Source organism: Fukomys damarensis, unplaced genomic scaffold (assembly GCF_012274545.1).
Source record: "Fukomys damarensis isolate Sample0158 unplaced genomic scaffold, DMR_v1.0_HiC HiC_scaffold_2, whole genome shotgun sequence".
Classification (NCBI taxonomy): domain Eukaryota; kingdom Metazoa; phylum Chordata; class Mammalia; order Rodentia; family Bathyergidae; genus Fukomys; species Fukomys damarensis.
Window position 1 is genome coordinate 13858065 of NW_022900914.1, and position 14793 is coordinate 13872857.

The 14793-nt window shown below is 39.4% G+C and overlaps 1 protein-coding gene across 8 annotated transcripts in view; it reads left to right on the top strand.

The window, feature by feature from the left end:
- The first annotated feature begins 998 nt into the window (after positions 1 to 998).
- Positions 999 to 14793, top strand: part of Rasgrp3 (RAS guanyl releasing protein 3) — a 116708-nt gene continuing 102913 nt past the window's right edge. For all 8 annotated transcript variants that reach the window (XR_784455.2, XM_010645140.3, XM_033763515.1 and 5 more), the window contains exon 1: positions 999 to 1251. The gene's annotated coding sequence lies outside the window, so the exon portion shown is untranslated. The remainder of the gene's footprint in view (positions 1252 to 14793) is intronic.

Below are 14793 nucleotides of genomic sequence, written 5' to 3' on the forward strand. Positions count from 1 at the left end.
AATAATTAAAAGAGCACCAACTATGTATGTTACAAACTAAACTACCCTTCCATTCTAGTCCCACATCCCCACTTTGTGGAATAAATCACACTTAACATCTTGTTAGCCCGTGTTCGTGAAATATTTGACAGAAGTTGAGATTTCTCCACTAAGAAATACAGGCCAAGTTGCACTTTCATCTACTATTCCATCAATGCCTATTTCTGCATTATTCTCAATAGATATTATCCAAAATTTTACCTGCCAGTCTGATTTGTGAAAAATGGTACCTAGTTTATGTTTTAGCTTGTGTTGTCTGTAATTGAGAGTGACAGGGGTAGAACAATTTTGAGGCGCAAGACTGTAGATAAGCTGTTAGTTTGGGGAAGGTGAATGGATGACTAATTTAGTCTTGACTTTGAGCTTTCTTTTAATCAACAGTAGCTGTTTTCCTTCCTCACTTGAGACTGAGATGGTAGGTCCTTTATGTTGAATCTTGCTTCAAAACTGTTTCACCTGTTTTTAAATGAAAAGAAAGAACAGAGGGTCCTCCCATTGCACCCCATCCTCAGTTTTCACCTGGAAATTCATTTTCATCAGCCTTTCCTGTGGGAAATAAAGGGTGCATGTAGGTTTGCTTATACAGAAAATGGTACAGCTCCCAATTGCAGCTTTTCTTATGGGAAATGACATCTAGTTAAACAACGAGTATAGGAAATTAAGGAAAATTTAAACTATGATGGATATACTAAGGCTGAATTATTCAAGGCCAAATTTTCCTTTGCTTGTTTACTGCTATTCACTTGAAACACACACACACACACACACACACACACACACACACACACACACGACTGCTTTTTGAAATCAAATACATTTCCTGCCTTCTTCTTTCCTCAGTACTCTTACAACCAACCTATTTATAGCCCAGGAAAGGAAAAAGCTCACTGGAGGCAGGAAAACTAAGTTCAGAAAGAATAGGAGGAAGTGAGCCTGCCATTTAGCCAAACAACCTTTAATTCATTGAGCTCAAAGCTTAGCAGCTTCACCGTGGCTGCGAGGTGTAAACAGCTGGCAAATTCCGATTTTTTTCTCTTCACTTTTGAACTGGATTTAGGCAATGAGGGTGATAACCATGTTGTAGAAAAGAAAGCAGGAATCTGAGGTGCTTAGGCACAATGAAGAGAAACTTGCAAACAGTTGATGAGGATGAAAGAAAAAAGCAGCTCAACAGTGGGATGAACTTCAAATGACTGCATGCTTGCAATTAAGGTAAGGGTCGTTGCTAAGTCTGTTGCTGGCGTGTTTTGATGCATTTCATGAACTGTGGCTGTTAGCCACGGATGGTATTTGTAATCCAAGGGAAGATCTAACGCAATGTTGTAGTGAGCTTGCCTATAACTGTGTCTCTGAAGAAATGCAGAAATCAGGCTCAGTTCTCACAGCTTCTGTTCATAACAATACATATATTTTTTTAAATAATTGTCTTCTTAAGATAACTTTATCTCCACTAACTCTCTGCAATTTCAGTTTCATCTGATGATTGTCATCTATCGTATAATTTCACTGATGATAATTTTTGAAAAATATTTTAGCGATATTTCTTCTTTTGAAGTGCTGATCAATGATCTACCTTTTCTCTTATCAATACTAGTTTAAAATCCATTTAACAACTCTTCATGCAAAAACAGACAATTATAGAAAAGTCATTTTAGTTGGATTTAAATTTTGTGTAAAATAAAGATAAAGCTTTGTTTAAAATACAAAAATACTTCCGACCACTCATTTTCAGACAAAGGAGAATCTTCTAGAAACACAAAATAGCAGCCCTGTAGTTTCCAGGGATGAAAACTGTCCACAGTAATTATTTACGTTTAAATTATTATCTCAAAACATTCCTTCAGTGTATATTTCCTGAGTGTTTTTAAAAATGTCCCTGGCTTTGGAAGTGGAAAGGTCGAAAGGAAATGGATTAAATCCAAGAACAGTTGATCGTACCCAAAAAAAACTTGGAAAGCTCCTAGGGACATTCCAGACTCTTCTAACATTCCTCGCCATTAAATGAGCTCGCTGTTAGAATGATGCACCATACATACTTGCATTCCCTGCTGATAATAACCCACGTTTGTGTCGTGGTGTAGCATGATTAATGTAACCACAATGACTAACAAAGGAAAAAAATTCTGTGGGTTTCTGGAAAAGGAAATGTGTTGCTGCTATTTTGGCTCGTCCCTCTGTGAGATTGGTATGCTTAGAATCTGTAGCAAGTAGATGGCAAAGCTGAAAAGGAGAAGATCTGAGCCAGCCAGAACCAGCGTAAAAGCTGACGCTAGGTCCTGGTTCCTTGTGAATCTCACTGGCCTTTCTCATTCCTGGGAGAATTTAAGTGTTATTATTCTTTTTCTGATTAGAAATTCAGAATTAGCTCCATAGATCTTGTAGGAAGGTTTCATAGTTTTATTAGAAAGCACCGTTTCTTAGTTGCACTTATGTTGTAAGAAAGTAGAGGAAAACAAAACAAAACAAAACAAAACTAACCCCGATAAATGTGATTGATCTAAGGAAACAACTCTCAGTACTTACCTTCAGCACTTCAAAGTCAGTTCTGAATCCATTCTATTGTGGAACAGAATGAAATCTAAGGTAACAGACACTCTGTCAGGCTGTGAGGACAGAAACCTGCTGACAATCCTTCTGATTTCTGCTCATGTGGAACTCATCCCCCTTACAGGATTGAAACAACTTTCGTATTTGACACATTCATAGTTTGCCTCATGAAAATAAAAGTTTTATTATGCTTTAAATTTTAAGCAATAGATACATTATTTTAAGACTATGTTTTCTCACTTTTAAAAATCTTAGCATTGGTCACTAATCTCTAGGTGCCCACATATGCTTATTAATACATTTACAAAATGCCAGTTATTTAAAATATATTTTAAAAGAATTATTTAGTAGTTTCACACTTTACTTGATATATGTTTGGCTCCTAAAAGTATTTTAAGTTAGCTAGCTTTGGGAAATATCTGCTGATATGTTTTGCTTTTCTATTAATTAAATAGACATTTATTATCTCATCTCCAATATAATTCCCACAGTCACTGTGTGTTTGCAGTTTACATACAATAGCCACCCTGCCCTCACATTTAAACATAAGTGAAATCAGGTCATGGAAGACATCTTGGGACCAGCAGCAATTTAGATGTCACGGCATATAACCTATGTCTTGCAGGATATGCTGAAGAGGGGTGGGAGGAGTCATGTCAAGCTCGGGAAGCCGCACCCATCTGCCATCTGATGCTGGGAGGGGAGGGAGGATGTTGCATGGTGAATCACCTAAAATTTCCAAGGAATGGTCTCAGGAGATTCCTATTGTCTCTTCACCTCCCTTCACACCGAGCACCAACCCCCGAGCTGTATCGATTGAGTTTTCCTACTTATAATACAATCCCTACTTTTGATCAGCATTGATTACATTCATTTGAAGAAAGGGATTATGTCAGACATAAGGCATCCTATGTATGGAACCAAATTACCAATGTAGATCATGAGTACCAGATAAGGAACCCTGGATCCAGACAGACTTCATGGAGGTACGAGGTTGAGTTGGGCACTGGAGTGCAAGGTATGTGATGGGTGCAGAGAGAGGTGAGAACATCCAAGACAGGAGAGATCTCTCTGAGCAGACACAGAGACAGATGTACGTGGTGAGACCAAGGAATGGGGTTGCCAGATGAGACACAAGATGCCCAGTGGAACGTGAATTTCAGATGACAAATATATTTTAGAGTAAGTGCATCCTACTGCATGGGTGTGTGTGAGGCCCACTGCATAGGTTTACTTATACAAAAATATTATTTATTGCTTACATGAAACTCACATTGACTTGTATTTTGATTTCTTATATCTGGCAACCCTGCCAGGGAAATGAGTCAATCAGCTTGGCAAGAGCAGAGGGATGAAGATGTGGAACAAATGAGAAGCATCTAGAAGAGGCTGGGGTCAGCCTATTGAGACTGGAATGCCAGGCAAGGGAATTAGACTCTAATTTAAAGATGTCCTGGAGCCACCACCGAGAGGTTTTGAAAAGGGAAATGATATGGATAAGATCTGGCCATTTGATACAGATTTGCTGGAGTAAGGAGAACAGGTCACTGAGGTCTGGCTCTTCTGAAAACAGAGAGGAAGAAACCAGAGATTCAGTAGGGAACAAACTGCCCTGCCTTGAAAACTAAGTATGGCCTTGGGAAGAGAAGACATGTTAAAGAGGGAGGTGGGTATTATGGTCCATTCAAGTCAAAGGCCAATCAAAGAGACAGCAGAAGGTAGGGAGTTAATGAGGGAGAGGAAGATTTTGGTCACAGGCTTATTAAATTTGAGGCAATAATGGAATCGTAAGGTAGAAATGGTAAGCTAACAGCTGGAAATGGAAACTACTGTAGCTTAGAAGGGAGGTACAAGGACTGGAAATAATACCAACCTTTGTCGAGCGCTTATTTTTATCTCCTGTCTTAATTTAAATGGAAACTACTGTAGCTTAGAAGGGAGGTACAAGGACTGTAAATAATACCAACCTTTGTCGAGCGCTTATTTTTATCTCCATTGTCTTAATTAGTGCTCAAGGCCACCTATGGGCAGTTTTCATTGCTAGCCACATTTTATAGATGAGAAATAGGAGTTTCAGAGAATATAATTGTCCATGGTTCGTGACTACAAAGCCATGAGAGACAATAGAAAATGGAATCTGGGTGTGCATGGAGCCAAAGCCAAAGCTCTTGCTAATTCCCATACAGGATGTTCAGTAATTTATTCTGCATTCACTTTTTCCATTGGCAAAAATCAAAGTGCATCACATATTTATGCTATAACCCAATTTGTAACTAGATTCCTTGTCTTTTACTGTTCCTAACTTTAGTAGCCCTCGTAGAATTTTGCACCTTTTGGTTAATCTGTCTGAGGAAACAGAAGTAGTTCATACAGGGAGGTTTCTTTTTTATTACTTATTTATTACCTTAATTCTTTTCCCCTCGTTTTTCCTTTCCGCTTGGTTATCTGCTGAAATAAAGGTTATACCCTGAAGAAAGAATGAAAGCAAGAATGGGGTTAAATCTCCTCCTCCTGTCCCTGGCTGCCCTCTACTGGCAATAGCGGCTAACAATGTTCACGTTCATCCAGTTTGGAGACCACACAGGCAGCTTAGCGCTGGGCTGGTTCGCAGAATCACTACAGTTGGCTGCAGCCTCTCAGAGGGTTTGGAGACTGCTTAACGCTAGGAGATTCTGGAAAAAGATTTCATGAGATTACATACGCCTTTGCAGCTGACTGGGCTGAAGACTAGTTTTTTTATCTTTCTAGTTACTAAAACTATGACACTTATTTATCCTTTTTAAAAGGTGTGTAGCAGCTGGGGATGTTGCTCAGTGGTACAGGGCTTGTCTGGCTATAAGGCCCTAGATTTGATCCCTACTACAGCCAAAACAAAGGTGTGTGTGTTTGGTTATTAATTTTTTAACGCACTCACATGTTTTGTTAAGATGATTTTTTGACCTTTCATTCTATGTATGTATTTTAAACTTCACAATATATTTTTAAATGAAAAAGGAAAGTGTACCTTTGGGCATCTATCCAAAACAATCATAGATTCAGACAAAAGAAAAGTTTGTAAAACAATCTTTATTTGTAACAGATACACTTTGTAACTAGCCTGACTATACAAAAGCAGAGGAATTGCTAAATAATATTCTGCAATGTGGAATTTTACATAGTCATGAAATTACATTAAAACATTTAGTAACATTGGAGAGTGCTTGTAGTTAATGGTAAGTGAGAAAATAAGGCTACAAAATTATATCCGTGATGTTATCCCATTTGCATATATGTGTGTGTGTGTGTGTGTGTATTAAGAGCTAAATATTAATATACTAAAATATTAATAGGAATTTCTGGTCGGTAGGATAATGGTGACTTTTACTTTCCACTTTGTCTTCAGGGTAAATAAGCATATACTACTTTATAATCAGGAAGAAAAACATGATAAAAAATATGTTTTTTTTAAAAAGCGGAGAGCTAAGTCTCTGTGCTAATTTCTTGCTGACAATGTTTGTGCTAATTCAGCGCCATTTACAGCCTTCTTGCCCGGTAAAGAGCTATATCCTGTTTGTGACAGCATAATTTATTGTAATGGAAAGGATCATGATGCACTAACCCGGTCTATGACTTCACTGCATTCACTGGCAACAGGAAACAAAGACACACACAAATACTTTTTTCATAATTGTCTTAGTAATAATTGACAATTGGAGGAAACGAATGACAGAAAACAATTATGGGCAGACAAGATGGTCAGCAAATCAGACTGGGAAACGCAGTGGAGCCAGTCCCAGCCTTATTCGTACAATGATTTCACAACATTACAAAGATATTATTGTTTAGTTCTCAATCTACTCCTGAAATCGCTATTGTTTTTACCAGCAGTTACACAAGTTTTTGCCTGCAGCACTGACTCCCAAAGTGTTCTCAATTCAGTAATTCGGTAATTCCGTATCAGGGATTTGCTGTTGAATTTTTATGCCGATTACTATCCAGGATAAGGGTGAAGTTCTTGTGCTCAGCAATGTTGCCGCAGTTTCCTTGCCTTGGCCTTGCTGCCTGTGACCCAAACACTGAATTTTAAAAGTCTTATTTTCCTTTAAATTTTGAACAAAAATATTTTTGTTTCTATTTCTGTAAACGATCCTTCGGGTTCATGTTTAGCAGCAATGGACAAAAGGAAAAAACAACAAAAACTCAAATAAATGAAGATGTTCCACTATCCAGTTTCCATGCTCTGAAATGGGCATAATTAAAAACTCCTTAGATGAAAATAAGTAATACATTCTCAACGGAGAAAGAGTTAAGATGGGAATTATACTGCAGGAACTTTTGCAGTACAATCTCTTTGTCTCTGTTAGTGTTCAACCCATTTGTCTGGATTATAGCATCTCTCTCCTGTCTGGCTTGTGTCCACAGTTGTCTTGTTGGGTGGATGGGAGAGTTAAACATGTATGACAATTGCAACCTTTATTTCAAACTATGCTTGCCTCTGGTTAACCTGATTTGGAGCAGAACTCTGCAGCAGTTCTAATCTTACAGACTACTTACTGGTCATACTGCATATTGAGGGTCTTAGACCTGCACTGTCCAATAGAAAGGTAATGTGAGCCACAAAAGTGTCCCACATGGCTTACCTGATATTCTCTAATGACCACATTTTAAATGTGAGGATAAATGACTCAGATTAATTTTAACAATATAGTTTGTTTATCCAATTATCCAGAGCATTCACTTCAACATGTATTAATATAAAAATATTGATACATTTTACAATCCCTTTTTTGAGCCAAGTCTTTGAAATCTAGTGTATATTTTAGGCTTACGACATACTTCAATTCAGATTAGCCTCACCTCAAAAGCTCAGTGACTTTGGATTCCTGCTGGCAGCTATAATGATCCATGTAAATCTAAACAGAAAAGTCACAGCTACATATAATATTTGAGATACTGAGTCTCCTGCATTCTGAGCATTCATCTGGCAACTTTACAGGTATCAATTAAAATGGAATAGTTGAAAGGCAGCCAAGAATCGGCAGTTTTTGAAATATGGCCTATTAGACAATCCAACTCTTCATTTAGACTGGGTACCTATGAATTCTTCAACCGACAGTAAGAGTAATAGAAGCCTAAAAAACTTCCAGCATTTGAAATCTGGATTATATGTTTGTAAAAATATTTCATCATCATATGTGCAAGTGAATTTATGCTTAGGTATAAATTCTGTTCTGTAGCTGAAGACTAACTTTCAGAAAGCATTATAGATTTTGTGTTTAATACTGCATAAAACATGGGGCAAGGGAAAAAAATCTCTAGCAATTAATGCACACAAAGAGCTAAACACTGACTATTTGCTGATAACCTCGCTGTACTTTACACTTATGCTTGAAGGGTAAAAAGCACGCTTTAATAATCTTGTGTAACTATTATGCCCCGGGACTGTCATGCCAGTCAGCTGGGGTGATAAAGATAGCTCTGCGTACTAAATATAGAGATACGAAAAAAAGAGTTGGTGGAAGTGGAGAAAACCAGAAGACACGGTAGGATCTTATATCTGCTCCAGCGGCTGAAACGTGCAAATACAGGTTTCTGAAGTCCTGGCAGCCAGTTGCAGCCTGTGGAGACAATCACCTTTTGGATGCATTGCTTACTCCATGAGGCTTTTATTATGAAGCTAGATTTAAGGCAGTCAGAAAGATTCTAAAATCAAAGCAAAAAGTTAGACGTTGACAATATAAATCATGACCATTCACTGGATGACTTACAAATGGAGAATGTTCCGGAAACTCAACAATTTTCTTGGCCCTCTGAATTCACTTTCCATCCTCCCCAAAGAAACCAAGTTATAAATAGGGATGGGCGGGTGCACCCAGGATGCTGTATTTCTACAAGGAAAATTTTATGTTGTATTTATAAAGCTCTTGATTAGTAAATTATTATAAATGTGTACTAATGATTCAATTATTACAATGCCTTTATAATGTGACATAATGAGTAATGTATCATGTCTATATTAATATGTTCTACATCAATATGCTAATAATTATATTAATAAATGAATAATTGAAACAGAAAAATGTTCTATCAACTCACAATCACCTTGTATCGAAGCCAACAAACAGCACTAGAGAATTCATGGAGTGCCAGGTGCTACAGTGTTGGAGTAAAGTATAAGCGATAAATCACATTTATTTTATCTGTTGATGTTGGTGGGAAAGCAAATTCACTAAGGAAGAATGGGGAAATAGGTGGGATTATTTCTTAAGAGAGTCAGTTCTCTGACTCTTAGGTGGAGAAGGCTGTTTCGGACATTTATGTCTATTTTTACTTCCAAATGTTGGGCTTGCTTTTTATTTGAGGAAATACCTTGAGCCCTGCTCTTCAGCGGGTAGATATGCTTGGATCGTTGTGATTTTCAGAGTTTCCTGAAGTAACACTTGGCTTGAGAGAGAGGTGAGAGCAAGGTGAAGAAGGGTTAGGATTAAATATGGAGGCACGTAGGACAGAGAACTGGGCAAAAATGCTCAGTGTTCCTGAGGGAGGGGCCTGGGCTTCGCAAATGAGCCTCCACTGCCTCTGGGATGGGGGAGAGGAGGAGAAGGAGGGCTGGCCAACCCGCCTTCACGTGTGGAGTGTGTTTTCCAGGTTAGTTTTTTTTTTTTAATATCTTAGTAACATAACTGCTGTATCCTGCAGATACCACCATCGTGCTTTCTTATCAGTAGTAACTGAGCACTGGGCGACAAAGTCGGGCACTAACTGACCTCCAGTCAAGGTCAAGATGTCTGGGTTGAGTAGTGTGGGTGCTTGTTTCACCAAACAGAGAATTCAGGAATCAGCAGGTGAGTTGGGATTAACAGTAGCTCCATGAATAGGAGTCTAGGTCAAGGGAAAAACTAGTAGTTTCCTGTAACTTCTCTCGCGTGGGAGCTGGGAGGAACATGGGGGCAGAATAGGGGTGTGCAGAGGGCCACACGGCTCTGCAGTGGGCACCTCCGTGTTCTCTGTCTGAAGCCATGCCCGTGTCCTTCCTCAGCGTCCTTCTCTCAATTGCTTTGGCTTAGGACATTGTCTGTAAAGGTTTTCTTTGCCCTGAAAACTACCAGGTAACTTCTATGCTTCTGCTGCCTCATCTCAGTCCCCTTGGATTCTCTGATTTCATTACTGAAATGCTCGGCAATCTGGCACATAACGTCTTAGGCCGGAACTCGTAGCAGTCCTCCTGTGTCCACCTCCCACACCTCCCAAGTGCTGGGATCACAGGGCACACATCACCACACCAGCTTTAGAAGACTTCTAAATGATATCCTGAACAACCCTTTTCAGCTTTTACTCCTCTTGATCCCTGCATCATTTAAGGTCCTAGGGTTTTTCTAAAGTCAAATTCTGAGACAGCGTTGCTCTTTTGTTTTTTCAATTTTTATAAGAATGTTTTCCCTACCTCTGCAAGATAGCCATTTACCAAGAGAGACTGTTTCACATTTCTCTCTAAATCTTTTTCCCTCAGAGAACTTATTCTCAGCATCACTTTTAAACAGTCCTGTGCTTGCTCATCTAGCTCCGAGCGACTGTAGCCTACACTCTAGACCAGTTGTCTACTTGTCAGCAAGATGTTTCTCCTGATGTACCATCCTCGTGTCAGACTCAGGCAAGTCCAAGATAAAAATCCCGTCCTCTTCCGGTTCCACTCTGCCCACAAGGTTTCCTGTGATGGCGACATCATCCTGTTCAGCTGGGGCCGTCTGTCCTTCCACTAACCCGGTGGCTCATTCTTCCTGTTGAATGTGTCTCTTAGCCATTCCTCCGTCCAGCACTGCTGCCCATTCTTGTTCCTTCTTAACTTGCTCCTGGACACTCTTAGCACCCTCTACCGCTGGTTCCTTTCCTCAGGGGCCCCCCTTTCATGTGCACCTCCTTGGAGGGTAATCTGGGCAGAGCGACAAACTGCCTGGGCCTTAGCCAAGCAAGTGGGACAGAAACATGGTGAAAGTGGCTGCATTTATCATAAGAAAGGGCGTGTCTCCTGGAATGGCAAAAAGCCAAGTAGAGAAGAGGCAAGAAAACAGCACACTAGGGGCCTGAGGGCTCCCCGCTCCCTTCATCCCTTACCCTCCCCTCAAATAAGATATAGTTTCATGTATAAGTAGTTCACTGATATTCTCACTAGGATACAGATTTATATGTAGTAGAGATCAGATATGCCTTAAAATTGTAAGTATCAGCTACAGTAAGATCATACCTTGGGCTTAGGCAGGTTCACCTGCAATCTGAGATCCTAAACTATCTTAATCATTTTCACCTCTCCTGGAATACTTGATGTAAGATATTACACATAGCAACTTCCTAACCTGATGTTTGGCAAATAATGAATAAGAGTATTAGCAAGGGAGCCAGGGATTTAGCTCTGTGGCGCTGTGCCTGCTGGCAAGTGCAGTATCCTGAGTTCAATTCCCAGTACCAAAAATTAAAAAATAAAGCAAGCAAATATTAGCATGATGTACAGATGCCCATGTGTGCATATGCTCATGATTCTCCAGCTGACCTTTCATCATTGTTTTCTCATTCTTTAGGGCTAGACATTGTTCTTACAAATATCTACTTTTAAGGCATAATGCATTTTGTTATACAAATACAATAGAATGTTGGGCAGACATCTAGAACCAGATTATGTTTTAGGAAGAATATCTGACTAATTCTTTAATGTAAAAAAATCTAATGACATTGAAAATGTTTATGATATATGATTAATACAAAAAGCAGTTTGAAAACCTGCCCATTGCAAATTTTAGAAAAGACTGGAGTTGTAACTCATTAATTACCTATTTCTGTGTAATAAATCATTCTCAAATTAAGTGGCTGTATATAATAGTAATCAGTTTTACCTGTCCTAACTTCTGTGGGTCAAGAATCCAGAAGTTGGGCCAGGGATTTAGCTCAGTGTTTCTGTCGCCTGCCTCACAAGCTCAAGGTCTCAAGTTCAATCCCTGGTACAAAAAAACAAAAAACAAAAAACCCAAAACCAAAAACAAAAACAAAACAAAAAATCCAGAGGTTTAGATTAAGGAGAGTGTCAGGAGAGATTGTAGCCAGATATCATTTGGGGCTAGCATTATCTGAAGACTTGCTGGGGACCAGAACTTCTGTTTTTCCATTTCCTCCCCAGATTTGCTAAGGTATAATTGACAACCCAAAATTTCATCTATTTGTGCTATGAAATATAGTGTTGTAATATGTGTATATATTCTGAAATGAATACATCAAGCTATTTAACATATCTGTTACCTCACATAGTGTTTTTTGGTATGGTAAGAACATTTAAGATCTACTTTTAGCAATTTTCAAATATATAATGTATTATTATTATTAACAATAGTCACCATACTCTACAGTAGGTTCCCAGAACTTACTTATCCTGCATAACTGAAACTTCATCTCTTGACCAACACTCCCTATTTCTCTGAATGCCTCCACCAAGGCTTTGGAAATCACTACTCTATTTCAGTGAGTTAAATTTTTTTAGATTCTACATAGAAGCAAGATTATGTAACACTTGTTTTCCTGTGCCTGACACTTAACGTAGTGCCCTCCTGTCTCGTTCGTGTTATGCCACTCAACTGATTCAAGCTCCTAACATGTTATTGGTCCATTTAGATTTTCTGTTTCATCATGATTCAATCTAGGTAGGTTGTATGTTTCTAGGATTAATTAGTTTCTTCTAGGTTACACTATATAACATGTAGTCTATCTTGGAGAATGTTATAGGTGCACTTAAATATAATGTATATTCTGCACTTGTTATATGGCATATTCTGTGTATGTTGTTAGGTCCATTTTGCCTACAGTGTTGTCCAGTCTGCTGTCTCCTTATTGGTTTTCTGTCTAGAATTGAAGGTGAGATATCAAAGTTCCCTAATCTTATTGTATTGTTGTCTATTCTGTCTTTAGTTCTGTTAATACTTATAGTATGGATTTCTATTTCAGTGTTTCAGTATCAGTTGCACATATATTTATAATTGTTATATCCTTTTGATGAATTGTCTGCTTTATCACTGCCTTGTTTCATAGTTTTAGATGTGAGGTCTATTTTATTTGGTATAACTGCTGTCTTTTTTTTTCTGTTCTCTTTTGTTTACCATTTGCATAAATATATTCATTTTCTTTCCAGATTTCTGGAGTTTTCTGTCATTATTTCTTTAAATGAGCTTCCTGCCCTGTATTTTTTTCCCTTTGCTTTCTATGAATTCAATAATGTATATTGGATTTTTTTGGGGGGGTACTGGGGATCAAACTCAGGAACCTGCACTTGCCAGGCAGGTGGCAGAACCACTGAGTTAAATCCCTGGCCCCTATACTGAATTTCTTGGCAGTTCCCCTGTAGAGTCATAGGTGTTCTCTTCTTTTCATCCTTTTTGGTTTTCACTCTTCTAGCTGGGTATTTCCAATAATCTGTCCCCTGCTTGTTTGATCCTCCCATTGAAGTTTTCTGTGGAATTTTCAGTTTAGTGTTTCTGGAGGTTTTGTTGTTGTTTTCGTTGTTTAATAGTTTTTATATCTGTGTTGAGTGTCTTGGTTTTGCTTGTTCTTTAAATGGTTTCTGTGTCTTTGGTGAGCATGTCATTGTTTTGTTTATCGGTCTAATGATTTCTGTATCTCTGTTGAGTGTCTTATTTTATTTGTATATTATTTCCTGATTTCATGTAGTTATCGCTTGTTAGACTTCTTTAAGAAGACTATTATGATTCCTTGGCAGATACTGCCTAGATTTCCATTTCTCTAGGGTCTGTTACCGGTGTTTTATTTTGTTGTGAATGTCATGTTTCTCTGACTATTCATCAGTCTTGTGGCCATATGTTGGTGCCTGAACATTTGAAGAAGATACTTATTGTGTTACACATTAACTTTGGTGGGGAAAACTCTTCACCAGTCAGGGAAACTCTGGATGGTGCCCTGGAAACTGTGGATAGGCTGGCTGGCGGAGTCTGAGGGCAGGTTGCTGTTCACTCTTTGTGCAAGCTGGCCTGATGCTTGGGTCAATGGGTGGTGAGGGGGAAGGCCTGAAGCTGAGATCTCCTGGGGTGAACCTGCATCTTAGCTTTGTGGGGGTTGGCTGAAAGCTGGGTCCATAGTCTGACCTAGTGCTAGGGTAGGCCTCGAGCCTGTCCTTGGAAGCCCACTTGCCCCTGGGACGGGCCTGGTGCCTGACTCTGTGGGAACAAGACTGGAGCCTGTATCAGCCTGTATCCTTAGTTCACAGAGGCTGGCCTGACACTGAGCCTGGCTTGGAGCCTGGATCCATAGAGGCTGCTGGAGGCTGGGCTGCCAGGATGGGCCTGGCTCTCTGAAAGATCTGGAGCCTGGTTCTGTTATAGGCTTAGCTTTGTACTTCGGCGGGCCAGAAGCCTAAGGCTATGGAGGCCTTCCTGGACCCTAGAGCCTTGGGAGCTAGCCTGGTGCTTAGATAGACTTGGACTCTTGGTCTATGTGTGCTGTCCTAGAGCTTGGGGCCTGGCGTGCTTCCTTGGTGGAGTTCACAGTAAAGCCAGGGACTCCCTGGTCACTGGATGAGGCCCGGCTAAAGGCAGACACATTTAAGCTGGAAAATGAGTTGTGGTTTGAGACCTAGCCTTCTTCTTTGCTCTCAGAATGCTCCAGGCAAGGCAGAAAATGTAACTCCTAATAGGTTTTAAGTTTTATATCTTATGACTTGGCCACAGAAAAAAGATGCTCTGGTACCATATATGAAAAATATGGGGACGCATTAGGTTAGAGAACTGTCTACCAGACTCAGGTGCTTACTCTTAGAGCACTCAGATGTGGCCGAAGCAGAGAAGAGCATTGATTGGCAGAGTTCGGGTTACGTGACCAAGGGGAGATGGGTGGTGGGGTTGTGGTTGAAGGTGGTGACTGGGGTGATTTGGAATGTCAGGCAGTGTCATAGACGTCAACGATACCTATCTCAGCCTTTTCTGTATGAGACGATGTCACGTAGGCGATGACACCGCGAAGGCTTAAGATTATCTTAATGAATGTAAAAATGCACACATTTGACATTTTTATAGTACAGTATGGTTTTTCAAAGTACTTTTTTTCCATATTGTTTCTATTCTCTTCAAAGACAGTCCATGAAACAAATACTCCTGTTGATATCTTGTTAATTGACTTAAAACAGAATGAAAGGTATATTACATCCGTGATATCATTCAAATAGCTTTTGAAGAGAACTCT